Source organism: Dermacentor variabilis, chromosome 6 (genome assembly GCF_050947875.1).
Source record: "Dermacentor variabilis isolate Ectoservices chromosome 6, ASM5094787v1, whole genome shotgun sequence".
Classification (NCBI taxonomy): domain Eukaryota; kingdom Metazoa; phylum Arthropoda; class Arachnida; order Ixodida; family Ixodidae; genus Dermacentor; species Dermacentor variabilis.
This window is the reverse complement of record NC_134573.1, coordinates 166,915,419-166,930,530: the sequence shown is the minus strand read 5'-3', so window position 1 is coordinate 166,930,530 and position 15,112 is coordinate 166,915,419.

The window sequence follows — 15,112 nt, the reverse complement described above, 5'->3', positions numbered from 1 at the left end:
AATCGTAGAAAATCTCATCTGCGGGTCAAGCGCGTCGGTTTGCATACGTCAGTCGTCGAAAGTTACAGCCTATTCGCTGGTGCCCGCGCGCCTTCCAGAAACTACAACACAACTCGTGTCGCGTATGCAATCAGATTAGCAAGGTTCGTCGACAACAGACAGAACCATCGATAACATTCGCGAAACTTCCGATACGTTCAGGCGCATCCTGCACCGAGCGATAACGTTTTAACATTTTTTAGCCGGTGAAATACGGTAACCGGATACAGATAAAGCATCCGTGTCAATATAATTATGCTTGTTGGTGCATGAGAGAAACGTGAAAAAATGGCTTCTGAGAAAATCAGCAAAACAGAATTGAAACACCTGTAGCACTCACAAAAAAAAAAAAAAACTAGAATAGCTAAAATGTATGTAATTCGTATCTTGTCTCCCCCCAATTCTTGATTCTGCCAAATCTAGCCCATGGAGCACCTCTATTATTCTAGGTTGTTTTGATGCATCAACACCGCATCTGGAGGCCTTCACATCGAGTTTATTGCTACAAAACATTTTCACAGTGTAAGGGCCATGTTCTATTGTAACTGGTTTCCACATATCAAGTTTGCCTTTCTTTACATTAATGAAATGACATACCGTCAGATAATACAAGCTTGAGAATTAGAGGGTTTTAATAGGAGTCTTTTGTTGCCCTTTGCCAAGTCGTACTATTGAAGCACTTATTCACATGCATGGGAGCAGCTCATTTGCATAGTATAAGAAATATATAAACAGGTTATTTTCACAATTTATACACTTCGTCACCACAAAAAGAAAAATTGCAGTTTATTGTTTTCAGCCTGCTATGATGTCTTGACTGAGAAAGATATAATCAATTTGTTCTGCGAGGCACGCAATAATTGCTGAGGCATATTTTATTGCACAAAACTGCATACAGTAGCCAGCCATTATTAAAACTCAGAAGAAATTAATAGCACAATGCATATGATCAGGCACATAGCATATTATTGCACTTTCCCAATTCATGCCAGAACGACGACCACAGGCGTCCTTCTCTAACAAGGTCAGCATCCATCGTGCCTCCTAACCTCCCTACCTTTCATTTATCATTTTCTCTCTCACTTCTTAATTCATGCCCTTTTTTTAATTGCACAAAAGCTACTGCACTAAAATAGTATACTAGTACATACTTAAAAAGCACAATTTTATATTACGATAATAATCAATCATTCAAATTTTCATTGTAGTGCCCAGGAACAGCTAGAGAGCCTTTGTACTGGTGCACTTAACGAGCTTTAAGGAATGTATAATGTCATGGACCACCTTATACAGGAACAAAAGGTGCGATTAATTAAGACTTGAATCTAGAGGTGCGAGTTGAAGTATATTTGAGAAGGCTCAACTGTGGTTGCCAGAATGGCAAAAGTGGTGCTTGAAGATAGACATCATTTTATTCTGGATGCGTTCAATGAGGTCAGAATTAGATTTGCTCATTGCACCCCCCTCCTACAGAGGCATACTCTAGTAGTTGGAGGCACACAGCAGAATTTCAGAAACACAACAGGTGAGTGGAAATCATGCAATATACGGCAAGCAATTCCAAGAGCGTGAAGGGCATCTTGTGTAATTATCTATGTGAAGAGAAGCTTAGCATTTTGTCGAAGTACACACCAAGATCTTTCATTTCATCGACCCTAAGGAGTGGAGCATCACGTAGGGTGTATCAAAATTTCACATGGTGCGTTTTGTGCATATAACTTAATGCCCTAGTGTTGGAAGCATTTAAGAGTACGTATTTTTTCTGCACCAGTTTGAGAGTGAAAAAATGTCTTTTTGGAAGTCGATGCAGTGGTGAACACTGTTGACAGTCTGAAATAGTTTTAAGTTGTCGGCACACAAAGTCATGCTGTTCATTTATTAAAATGCTCTTAGCACTAACAGAAGGCGAGGAATCCCATACCGATTCAAACACCTGACGCACTGAAGAGGATAGATATAGGTCGGCAGTTAGTAACTGCACATCCAGCACCTGATTTGTGCATGGGCAATGCTCATGCTACCTTCCGAGTGCTAGAAGAGGTACTAGACTTTAGGGAACTATTGAAGATGCTTGTGAGAACGAGGAACAAGTATGCTTCCATACGTCTTAACCCTTTCAGACACCACTTTATCTCGTTGATTGAAAAGTTGCTTTCACCACATCTCTTGCATACTCAGAATCGTAGAAAGTGTACAGCTGCAGCAAATATTAAGAATTTTCAATTGTTTAGCGAGTTTTGTCAAGTTTACAAAATTTCGACTCCATGCGAAAACTCACTACAGGAACACAAAATATGAGAACATGTACTATATCGTGTTTTGAAAAGCTTGAAAAGCACTTATCCAGCCACTTGACAATTATGCCTGGTGCACGACATTGTAAAAAACAATGAAAGAAGTGAACTCGCTACATACAACGTACTGACACAGAGTAACAACACCCAGCCGTCTACCTTCCCACTAATTTTGTTAAAACATTCTGCACATTATTCAAAATTGCAGCACAGTTCCAATAATAAGTGTTTCAAGATGTATGAAACACATATTAAATACCATTACTTTCATCAGTGCTTTTGCTATTGATGCACGCTCCTGCTGTGCCCAATTGTGTAGACAGCGTCTCAAAGGGTTAAGCTCTGTGGAGGAAATACCATCAGCACCACAAGAAAGGGAAAGTTTAAGGCAAAGTTTAAGGCACTTCATATACTTGGAAACGAGGTTTTCATTGACTGTTAGCATACACTGCGCCAGACTGAGAAGGAAGGTTACTTGAAGCATATTTCACACCATATAGCAAACAGAAATGTTCTGCAAAGGCATCAGCAGTGTTCGAGACAACACCACTATTTTCATGAAGAAGACGTACATCTTTGGCACTCTTTTTACAAGGGAGAGCCCACAAAGCTCCAGAAATATTTTGAATTATGTGTCACGCTGGCTTCAACACAATCAACGTGGTCAAAGTGATGATTCTAATAATAACAATAATAATAATAACAACAATAATAATCTTAGTGGTAACTTGGCACACTACACTAAAAAGAAGGCTGATGCCTGTATGTTAGAGCATCTGATAACCAGCCATCTAGAGCAGGAATTTGCAGGATGCAGAAGACACTTCCTTCCTCTCCATGTGCACACACACTTGCTCAATAACACAGCACGGCACACACGCACACATTTCACAGGTGCACAACACACACGAGTGCCAATTCAGTCTGGTTCCAAGGAAGGAGAATCCAAATCGCCAGGGGGGTGGAGGGAAAGCTCTGCATGCCAGATATAATCATGGTGTTGTGGTGTCGGGCCATAGAGGCGCGATGAGGGCTCAGACTGTGCTGACCACTTGTTCAGACGAACTGAAGAAATATTAGTGCTGTCCAGAGAGTCGTCAAGCACCCCGCAGTATAGACTAGTGCAATGTTGCGCTGGTATTGCAGGGTGTGCTACTTGAGGGGTTTGAGACAATCCTCCAAGGCTGGCATGAGCTTGTGACAACCGAAAAGACGGGAGTAAAGGGTGCGTATTGTCCGGCGCTCAACAAGCTTGAGTTTGTTAGCGTCGCGAGTTTGGTACGGGAACTATACTGATGAGCAGTACTCAAGTCGTGACAGAATGATAGAAGTGTAGAGTGCTCGGAAAACCTTAGGTCATCAGGGAAGGGAGACGCGACACAAACCCAAGAAAGGGCTGGTGCTTACATACAGTGCTGGTGACATATGCGGAAAAGTTGAGAGAACAGCTAAATGCTACACCCAGAATGGGAAGGGCCCGAACAGTCTTTATAGAAGTGCCTCCAAGGAAGAAGGTTGGACGTGCAGCAGTTTCGTTGTGGCTGATACGCATGGCAGCACTTTTTACGGTGCTACTACAAAGTTTGATCCCAGTCGTTCACCTTTACGGAATGTATTTATTGTAAGCACATATGCTGTGCATCGGCATATTGTTGTTGTGGAAGCGTTAACTTGTTAATAAAACACATTCTGCGCAGATGCATTAGTAACTTGGTTTTGAGTAGATCTTTGTCCTGACTACAATTTATAGTATCGCAGCAAGAAACATTTTAGTAGAAGCTGAAGGGATTCCAGCAGTTTAAGCATACTGACTGCACAAAACACTGACGGCACCTTTTCACCTTCCCCACAATGCACTCACACCATCTACACTTTCCATAAGCAAAAAGTGAGATAAAAAATCAATTACAATTTCATTGACTCAGTACTTGCTGCTTCTGAAGCAGGCATCGAAGCAATCGTGGTATACGCTGCTACACGCATAGGTCTTGCATGATGCAGGTCCTGCTATGCACTGCACACAGGGCACACGTTGCAAACAGATAATTTCTTTTTGCAGTGCTCAACTATTAACGACACACTGACTCAAACATGACTGCATTGTCACGTATGCTTCAGTGCGTCAGTGTTCTTGATTGCTACACGAGCGATTTATGCCCAACTAGCCCAAAAGACGGACGCACTAGAAAGAAGTGAGTGAATGAGTACAGTGAACTTGTACTGAACTGGATTCACATGCCGAATAGAAGAGCGCAGTGTCAGCTGAAACAGGCGGCACGGCTGATTATGTAAGTACTTGTAATAGTTCGTCTACTAGTGTATTTCGCTTTCGGAAGTTATCTTTACCACTGGAAACAGCGCAGAGCTTGGCCGTGACACTTGAGTCAACCGACACCACACGAAACACGCGCGGTTGACCAACCCAACTTCCACACGGTTCATTCACCACATCACACATCACACGAAGTCAGGAGTGCCATATTTTAAATCACTGCAGCACCAAACGGACCTGAAAATTCACTTCCTTCGACAGAGTTTCTTAGCTGGCCTCGTTCACTCGTCAGTTACGAACTCGATGGACCCGCTAGGCCTACGCGTAACGTAAACAACATCGGCGATACGCGAGTGCCGATTATCCAGACTTCGGAACTCGTAAACATGTTTCCATTCGTTTTGGGCACAACAAAATACACACACAACAAGCACAGACGTTGCGGTAATCGTGATTCGGTTGGCTGTTTTAGCAGACGATCGCACTGAGCCCGGCGGAACCCAGTGGGCAGGTTGGATTAGGCGGCGTCGTTCGAAGTCGCTTCGGATCCACGTCGCACTGCCACAACCCACTGTCGTCGGTCGGTCGGTCGTGTCGTTGTCGGCCTACTATTACAACACTGTCTTTTAGGAACACTGTCGCGCGCGTCGTGCGTCCAAAAAACTCGGACGATCGTTGATGCCGGAGCCTCCGCTTGGGCGGCCATTACAGGCATAGCAGCCGGAGGCTGCGCAGCCTTCGATTGGTTGACGCGTGCGACTCGTCGCAGCCTCTCATTGGTGCACGCCGGCGCAGCTTCGCCGCGCGTCGGCAAACTTCTAGCATCGGCAGTAGACATAATCGCTGCGCGACGTTCCGCTTCGCCGCGTTTCCGACCGACGCTTTGACGCATTTGACCCTTCGGCGCGCGCCGAAGCTTTCCAGCGCGTGCCAGTGGTTGGGGCATTATAGGCCGGCGGCGCGATGTATACCTTCCGCGCCGAGGTCATCTCGGTCATTTTGCAGCTCCCGCGGCATTCCCGGGGTACCACGTGGGCCTTTTCGACATGTCCACCCTGCGCCCCTCCCCCATCCTTCTCCGCCACTCTCCCCCCTTATCTTCTAAGCTGGGGGTTGCGCTTCACCGTTTCACCGTTTCAAGGGCGACTCAACGTGGCACGTAATGAAAGCGTCTGCGCGTCAGCGCGCCGTTACGCGTCTGCGCACGTTCTCGCGGCAAACGGGCTCCGTTTAAGCCCTAATCTGGGTATATGACGCCGGATACGCCGCGTGCATGCCAAGGTCCAGCGACGGACAAGCCGGATGTGTGACCCTACGCGTTCGGGTGCAATTATGACGCTTTGTTTGGACCGAAGGGCGCGGAGATGAGTGCGTATATACGCACGGAGCTGCGTATAGCATAAGCTACGCGTTGCGCGCACTGCGGTTGTGGCATCGCGCAGAGGTTGCTGTGTGCATGTGCCACGCGCGCTTTTTTTTTTTTTTTCTGCGCCGACTCGATAAAAAAAACACGCAGAAAATTGTTTGACAAGAAAGCATACGCTTCACTAAACTGAACTGTAAACAGTCGGATTATCCGCGTTTTCCAAGCATTTTCATTGGTCCTTTATATTTAACACTGTGCAGCTTTCCCTAGAGAGGGAGTGAGAAATTAACGAAGCTTTACCGCGTGGTGTTAATAGCTAGACTTAAGACAAACACATATGAGGCACCAAGGGCAAGGGAAATATTTGTTTCAATTCAATCGAAATACGACTGAAGATTTTTGAAATTGAACAGTTTCGAGCATGCACTCGAGAAAATGTAGGTGTACTTTAGTGTTGCTTTAAGACGATGCACATACTGCGGAGCAGGGGCTCCAGAAGTGTAGCTTGAGTAAGGGGGGGGGGGGGGCGGAAGCCAAGGTTTATTTCGCCCACGCACATTTCTTGTTGTTGTAAAACCAAGTCCTAACTTACTATATTGGAGGGTGGTGGGCCCTCGAGGCTTGTGACCACTGGGCGCTGCCCCCTGCATTGAAACCAGGCGCACGCTCCCAAAACTTCTTTTTTAAGGGACCTATACTGCACACCGGCCACCCTTCCCGGTTTCGAACTCTCTGCTACGGACACTTCAAAAAGTCGCTGCCCTGCACCGCGTCGAGTGTTGGCCGCTATTTCCACTAAAAAAATATACTCAGTTGCTCTTTGACTCCCTATTCCCAGTGAAAGAGCATTTACTGCTATATGTAGCCCTTGTGACCACAAAAAAAAAAAAAAAAAGGAAAACGCAGGCTCAACGTACGTGTTAGAATCTATGCGAAGCGAAGATTTCGTGAAGCCGGTTAATCAAATGCCATAAATTTTCCCGTTTCATTTCTGCGTCTTTGGCGCAACGGAAACTGGCGTGCGCGCCCCGTCTGCTCTTGCGCACCCGCGAGTTGCACGTGATGTGACACACGCGCGCGGTGATAATCTCAGAGCGCTATGGTTGGCGTTGACACGACAGGACCAGACGTGCGATTGTCCATGCATATACAATTTTTTCCATAATCTATGCAGGCCTATCAGAATACCTTCCTCAAGGGCACATTTCTCCCCGGTTATTATGCAATTGAAGGTCATTTACGGTCAAAGTTAAACGTCAGCTGTATTGGTATACACTTTTGACTAGGTGTTTAACTTCTCCGGTCAAGTTTTTGTTGTGATGGAAGGTGTCGCTTTATATGACGTTTTCTTTGCGTGTATACTGCTCGTTGACCTTTGCTTATGATTGTCTAGTGCTCATAATATTGTAAGTAGTTCATGTGCATAAACCATTTCGTTCATTGTAATAAATACGATGCATAAAAAAATGGTAAGAAAAGATTGTGGCCTAATGGTTAGAGCACCGGGCGGTTGCCCTGCGTGACCGAGTTTCGATCCCACCATCGCGCAAGTAATTGCCCCTTTTTAAAAGTGTGGTCTATTTGGCAAACCAACAGCACCACCCAGCAGCCACGGTTTTCTAAAATATAGAAGAATAAAAGCTGAAAAGGGACGCCTATTGAGTCTGTGGACTGTTTCATTCCTGGGAGGTCATGCCGGGCGCCTTTCATAGAATTCACCATGTTTGTGCCCTTGTCGAGTGGAGTGAACTTATGTTTCCTTTTTCTTGGCGGAAAGCGTACACAGTTTGACCAACATGGACCCGCGCTCACAATGAAACTAGTTACGCTGGAACTGTTCGTGGCACTGGATACGAGCGAATCACGTCGCCGAACATATACACTCGTAGTTATACGGGCTTCGATCCTCTTCGAGCTGTTTTGCCCCTAAAGGTGATAGGGCAATCCACATTGAAAAGGAAACCGGCTTGAGACGAAATTTGCTTCCATGCGGGGACGACTTTGTTTTCGAGGAAACCGAACAGTTTTCATTATAAGGGGCTTCGTGTGCCACATCCGGGTACACGCCAACTTCTTCCTTTCATGAATCCAACTCCGACCCGAGCATTTCCGCAGAAACGGTGGGGCTGATTAATGTGTATTCTCGGCTACGGCTGGGCATGTTCTAGCTTGTATAGTAGGTTGCTCGGGTGAAACCGCAGTTAACGTCACGCTCATCTAACTTCGCGTACTCTCGTGGCCGGAGGCGTGTAGGGCTCCCTGGAGTTATCATAGTTTCTTAGCCCGACGTCCGATGCTAATAAATGATGGTGACTGACAGTTACCATAGTTCATTTACATTTTTAAAGAAACTACCAGCACAGCTTTCAAAACACGAAGGACCACTTCATTTTCGCCTAGTACGTTATTATGCTGATCGATTCGAATATCTAAATGGCATACGACACTTCTGTGCTCAATCTTAGCAATTTGCTGATGCTGATCATTTGGACTCGTTACGAGCTATTCGGTTACTTGCGCGGCTTCATCTGGCGGCTACTCGTAGACGTAGATGAATTGGCGGATTAATTGGCGTTAAGAAGGTCATAAAACTAAACGTATGGGGAGTGAACAGACGGGGGAGGGCATCTAATATGATGAAAAGGCTGAGTGGCTGACCTGAATCAACGTTATGACTCGCTGTTCAACATTGGGCAATGGAAATAAGAGCATTAAGGGGGAAAGTGCTGAAAATGTGGAAGAAGATCGTGGTTTGAGTGAACAACAACGAACGCTCTTCAAGTACCAAATCCAGACCGCTATCGTGCAAGAATATAAGGATAGGGCCTTTCGAATATCACGTCGTTGACAAAGGACCCACCAAGATTCCAATAGAACCTTTTCATAAAAAAAGTTGGGGGATGAACTTCGACTAAAGCTGTGCCAGTGATTGTCATCCTCGCATACAACCTGTAAGAATGCAAGTGAAATGATGGTCGAGCCTATTCCACGCGGGAAAGGCCACACCCGCAGGCGTGTGCGCAAAAACTGTGTGAGAATTATGTGAACTCTGTTTTTCCGAAATGCAACAACGACAACGACGACGACGACGTACTTTTTGAGGAAAACATATTCACTCTTGTTAATATATAGACTTCTCACAGTGTGGACAGAAGAGGGTGAGGACGCGCTAGTGAGGGCTCGTCCTCATCAGCGTGCCCATGTCTGATCGCTTGACGCTACGGTTCGATGCGCATGGCAGGGTGACGGCTTCTGGTTGATCACTTTCGCGATCGTCATCTCCACTCCAGGAGCGGCTCGCGCGAACACTTAATAACGAATAGCATAACGAATTTAAAAGCGCGTTCTAGTGCGTTAGTAGTTGTGTAGGGATCATTTAAGAACGAATGCTTAAATTCGTCATTATTTTTGTTATCGAATGTTCGTGCAAGCCGCCCCAGAGATTTCATGCTCTATAACGGCAGCTTTTATGGGTCGTTTCGGCTCTCAATGTCTCGACCCACGGGCGGTGCCGAGAGGCTATCATCCAAAAGTCTACAACGTGCCGAAACATCCTCATCATTATGTCATCCTGTCGTAAGAAGAACTCGTATGTTGTCAGTATGTTGTCATCCCCGTTTATATAACACCAGTCTGCCGGCGGCTTCGAGTAATAAGTCTAAATTCTAGCTGCACACTGGTCACACCAGGAACCAAGCCTGTTGATTTCAGTATAGGCGCTTCATAGCTTACACAAAGGCTATTCTAAAAAAAAAGAAAAAAAAAGGCGTAGCGCCTTTTAAAGTAAATTCTTCAGTGCGAACCAAAGCAGCGGTATCTGAACGGACGACGTCAGCGTTGACGATGACGCGACGCCGGCACAACTTTTTCACGTCGCGTACCCTGGATCAGCTGATACGGCAGTCTTATATAGGAGGAGATCAAGAGGTAGCAGGTTTGGTTCCATGTATGACCAGTGTGCAGAGTTTACATTCATTACCTGATGCCGCCGGCGATGGCGACCGGTGTTGGCGATGTCGTCGGGAGAGTGCGAGAGCACTGCATGCTTACGACGCGCGTATCTGTGCATTGTATAACCGTTGCAGTGCCTCAAAAGTATCAACGAAGATGTGAAGATGCATCTCGTTCCACTGTTCTGTCGAGGTATAGGTGCACCATAAAGGAGCCCCCGCTTTCTTTCTTGCGGTAAAACTTGATTCGGAGCCTCGTGCCGTTGACGAAATGCATTTTCGGGACATAAAGCGCCGCCCCCCCCCCCCCCCGTAAAGTATTTATTACTATTTTTTTTTTTGCGGAGTACCAAGGACGAATGCCACTCGCGACTCCCCCGTAATGCGCGATGACGCTATTAGCTACGGCGATGCCGTCCGCACTTCCGGTGGTGGACGCACGATTTGTGACGTCACTCCGTCGATGCGTCCGCGCGTCGCGCGGCCCCTGATGGACAATGTGACCGCGTCCATCGAGGAGACCGGGGCGCGGTGACCCAACGTCCGATCCGTGCCATTCCTCGCGCGCGCACCTTACGGTGCTCGCGGTCAATGGGACACCCGCTTGCCCCGGCGCTTGTGCAAGCGTCAATTTCGAGTCGCCCTGCAGCGTTCTCATATGCTCGCCGTGCGTATACCGATCGAGCCCGTCGCAATCAGGGTTCACTGAAAGCGCGCTCAAGCGTTTGATACCTCGAACAGACAAACGATCTCTCGACCGTATAGCCTGTGCGGAAGGTCGTGAGTTCGATCTCGGCTTCTCTCCCGCCCGTTGTCAGTGGGCGAGCAATTTCGGAGGGCGTTGGCGTCCGGTGACCGTCGTCGTGAGTCACGACTGTGTGGACGCGTGTGCAAACTCACTGCGTGGTCCTGCTTGTAAGCGTACGGGCGCGCAGGTTAGGACACCGGTTTCGCGAGTGAGGCCCCGCGTGCGATTCCTTTGATAAGACGAATGCACTGCGTGTGGCACGGTCGGGACTATACCGTGCAGCCCGCTGCATTCGATACAGCTAGTGCTTTCAGGAAGTCTTGCATGCGAAGCGCTCGCTGGCGCATATACTGCGATCGTAAAGTGCGATAACTGGCAGGAATGCGAGTACGTTTCCTTTTAAATTCAATGCCACTGATGCGCATTGCGACGTCGTAGTTTCAAGCAAGGTCACGGGATGCGACATAAATGGGTCCTGCGATACACATAGCGGTAGAGCTGGATGTGAAGTTTGACAGTAATAATATTTGGGGTTTTACGTGCCAAAACCACTTTCTGATTATGAGGCACGCCGTAGTGGAGGACTCCGGAAATTTTGACCACCTGGGGTTCTTTAACGTGCACCTAAATCTAAGCACACGGGTGTTTTCGCATTTCGCCCCCATCGAAATGCGGCCGCCGTGGCCGGGATTCGATCCCGCGACCTCGTGCTCAGCAGCCCAACACCATAGCCACTGAGCAACCACGGCAGGTGAAGTTTGACAGTATGTGTACTGAACCGAAGCGAAAACGACCATACCTGTGATGCCGAAACCTGATTCTTCCTCTTCCTGGAAATGAATTTAATCGCCGTAACTTAAGATCTTCGTTTCACCGGCGAAACGCAGGAGACAATGTCATCATGATCCAACCGTGAAAGCGTTCTTGGCGCAAAAAAAGAAGAAAGAAAATCTATCACACGGGGCGTAATGTTTACATCACGCGGCAGCATTTATGTCTTTTTTCCCCTTCCCTAACACCACCATTTGTGCAATTCAGTCAAGCGGTTTGAGGCCATTATCCGCAACCTGGCGTCAAGAAAAGCAAACGAAGGGACGAACTGAGGAAAGCGAAGCAAGAAGAAAAAGATTAGGAAGAAGGACAGAAAAAAAAAAAGACAAATAAAACCCTGCTCGACGCAGAAAGTGACGGAGCAGGTCGTTGGCTGCGTGCAGGATGGGAAGCGCGAAGCGAGGGACCAACAACGCAAATAAAACAAACAAACAAACAAAAAACAAATGACAGCAAAATCCCAGCAGGGGCGCTGCCAACAGTGCGAGCGCGACGCGCTCGCCGCAGCTGTCTCGGAAGTGTTGTCTACGCACCGGGCTAGACCGCGACACGCGGAACGCGTACCGTGAAGCCGGCGCTGCACGGACGCGACTGAGCCAAACTACGCGCTCACGCTGTCGTGCTCATTCTGCCCACACGAGCGCTATAGCTGTTGCGGAACCGTTCCTAAAACTTCTCCTTCCGACCTTCCTTCTCCACTGCTTAGCCTCCTCATGGCCGGACATCTTAACGTATGCCGTACGCACGCCTGTCTCGCGATGAACGAGTTTTTGCTACCCTATGCGCACAACGCGCTGTCTGCACTGCTGCAGAAAACACGTCGGTTCGGAACGGCGTTAGGGTTGCAGAATTAGACTACCGACCTTCCCGAATTCATGACCACTCCGTTACAGTATAGAAAAAAAAATATATTACAACTACACCCGCTCTGTTGCCTATACGAAATGATTTGCCCCTGAGGTGATAACCATGCGAACGCATCGCACCTATGTGCTGCTACTCAGTCCAATGACGCTATAATAAAATTCAAGAAGCGAATTGGAGCCCTGGCTCTCGATCAATTTACAACTTTTCTATAGGACATTTGTTCTCCATTAGTACCCTCCCCTGTAGAGTAGGATATAAGTGATTATACGCCGCATAAAGATTCCGCCTTTAAATAAAGGGGTACCTTTCTCTATGTGTCTATAACTTTTCGTAATACATTTGGTTTGGATGCACATACACAAAAAGAACAAGAAAACGGTGACATTAGAACAAACGTCGAAAAAGCCATAAAGGTTGCTTAATGACCCACTTGTTTCACTTTTGCTTTAGAGAAAATAAATAAATAAATAAATAAAGAAGGAAGAAACAAAGAAAGAAAGAAAGAAAGAAAGAAAGAAAGAAAGAAAGAAAGAAAGGGGGCCACCGCCAAAGTGCACGTGACAAAGTGACTAGCAATGACATTGCTACTCGCTTTGCTTTTAAATGTGCACTATGGTGATTATAGGGTCTCTGGAGCTTTCTTCGTTGGCCATAGTTGTAAAGCACAGCGAGCAAGGCTATCATCCGCCTCATTTCGCACTGCGCCTACGGTGCGAGGGAAGCCATTCAAACTTTCCACTGTAATTGTGGCCGCGGTGTAGTTCCTTGAACCAGCGTAACAGAGTTTTCACGCCAGGCCGGGGCTAACTTCTGAAGCAACTGCGAGGCGGACTCGCTCTTCAACAGTGCCTACACGATCCGCAACCCTGCGAGACTTGGGCTTTTTTTACAGAGGCCACAGACAAGCATACTCTCGACGATACGACGAAGCCAAGTCGGGCAGTCCAGAATATATTAAAGGTCAAAATTACCAATGCGGAAGTGCTTGCTACGTGTTCCTTACCGATAAAAAAAAAACTGTCGGTGAAGACTTTCAGATACGTCACCTCTGTGCATTACAACGCCATCAAAATTTTAGATTCCACGACAAGCCCATACAGCGCATGACGGGCATATACGAGAAATTGTCAGATGGCGGTCCAGGTTTTTGTTGGAGCAGATGGTTCAAGTCGCCCTCTTTGTTTTGGATACTCCAGCCCAGAAAGGTCGAGAGTGTTGAGAATAGTGGAAGTACGGGGCTCACACGTCTTCGGAGGAGCTCGCTGCGCGTCAGACAACGTTAGCGGACTCTCTACACAATATATTGTGTAGCCAATCAATCGACAGGCGAGAATACGAACCGATGGCAGTCGAGGCTCGTAGAGCGATACACTTTGACGTCATTAGCTGCTTGTGGCAAGCAGATGGCTGCTGTTAGGTTTTGTCTCTAGTCAATTGAATTTCGATAGAGGCAGCTGAAAAAAAAGCACGTGGTTTGCAATTGGTGCTATATATGTAATTTAATCACACGGGTGGTGTAAAGGCAGATGACTTGCCGAACTGGTACCACCCGTTCCTTGAACCAAGTTTCCACGCGGCACAAGAGTAGCATTCACGGCAAATCACCAAGTCTTCATGGACTCAAACGTGATCTCAGACTACCGCAATTATCAATGTTTCTTAAACAACGTTGTCTTTTGGTTTCGTAAGCTCGGATCGTGATTCCAAAACGCAGTTAGGTGGAAGGAAATGTTGACATTCGTTAAAGTCTTGTACCATATACCCGTACCAAATTAACGGAATAAACCACCGTGGTGGCTTACGTGTTTGCGCAGTTAAGCACAAGGCCGCGGGTTAAAATCCCACCCACGGCATTCGGGATTTTGGGACGGGCGTTTCCGTCTGCTGACGTAGCTGCGGCGGCGCGCTCGGTTTCGATTTTGCTTGGATTGAGCGTTGAATTTCGATTATGAGTATCTAGTATTAGGTGCCCATTCTCAACAAATAAAAAATAAAAGAGAACGGGTGTATAAAATATGACTGCCTCCAAATTCGCCATATGAACGACTGCCTCCAAGCCTCTAATGAAATAATGATAAAGCTAATTAAATATTTTTGTCAATTAGTATGCTGATGCTGACGTTATCAGAGGAAAAGTATAACCACCTCGCCGAAGAACTCATCTGCGATAACGAAATGTCCGTTACCTTCATTGCCTTTATATGTGTATGCTGTAAATAAAAGAAACAAACAAAACGCCACGTAGGCTTGGCGATGCTCTAAAGACCATAGCAGACGCCTTGACTTGAGCTGCCGACAAGGTCCTCATTGTTATTCGCCCATATTATCGCATGTTTCTCACTTGTAGGAAAACTTTCATTCCCTTGAAAGCGCTGAGCGACTGACGTCACAAGTCCTACCACGGACTACGGGCAAAGCCACGTGGTTATTGTCAAGCGGTTCTGTTGGGATCTGACACTGCGACATGAATACCGCGAGTTCTCACGAAACTATATCTTGCTGCTTCGGCTATACAGTTGGCGCTGCACTACTGAGCACATCATATTAACGTCATTGATCAGGTCATTGGCAACGTAGTAGAATTTAACCAACCTATCTACATAATCTTCATAGATTACCAAAAGGTGTTTGGTTCATTAGAGATACCAATAGTGATGGATATATTACGGAACAGAGGTGTGGAGGAAACATACGTGAACACTTTAGAAACTGTCTACCGGGATTACACAGGCTACGAAAAAAAAA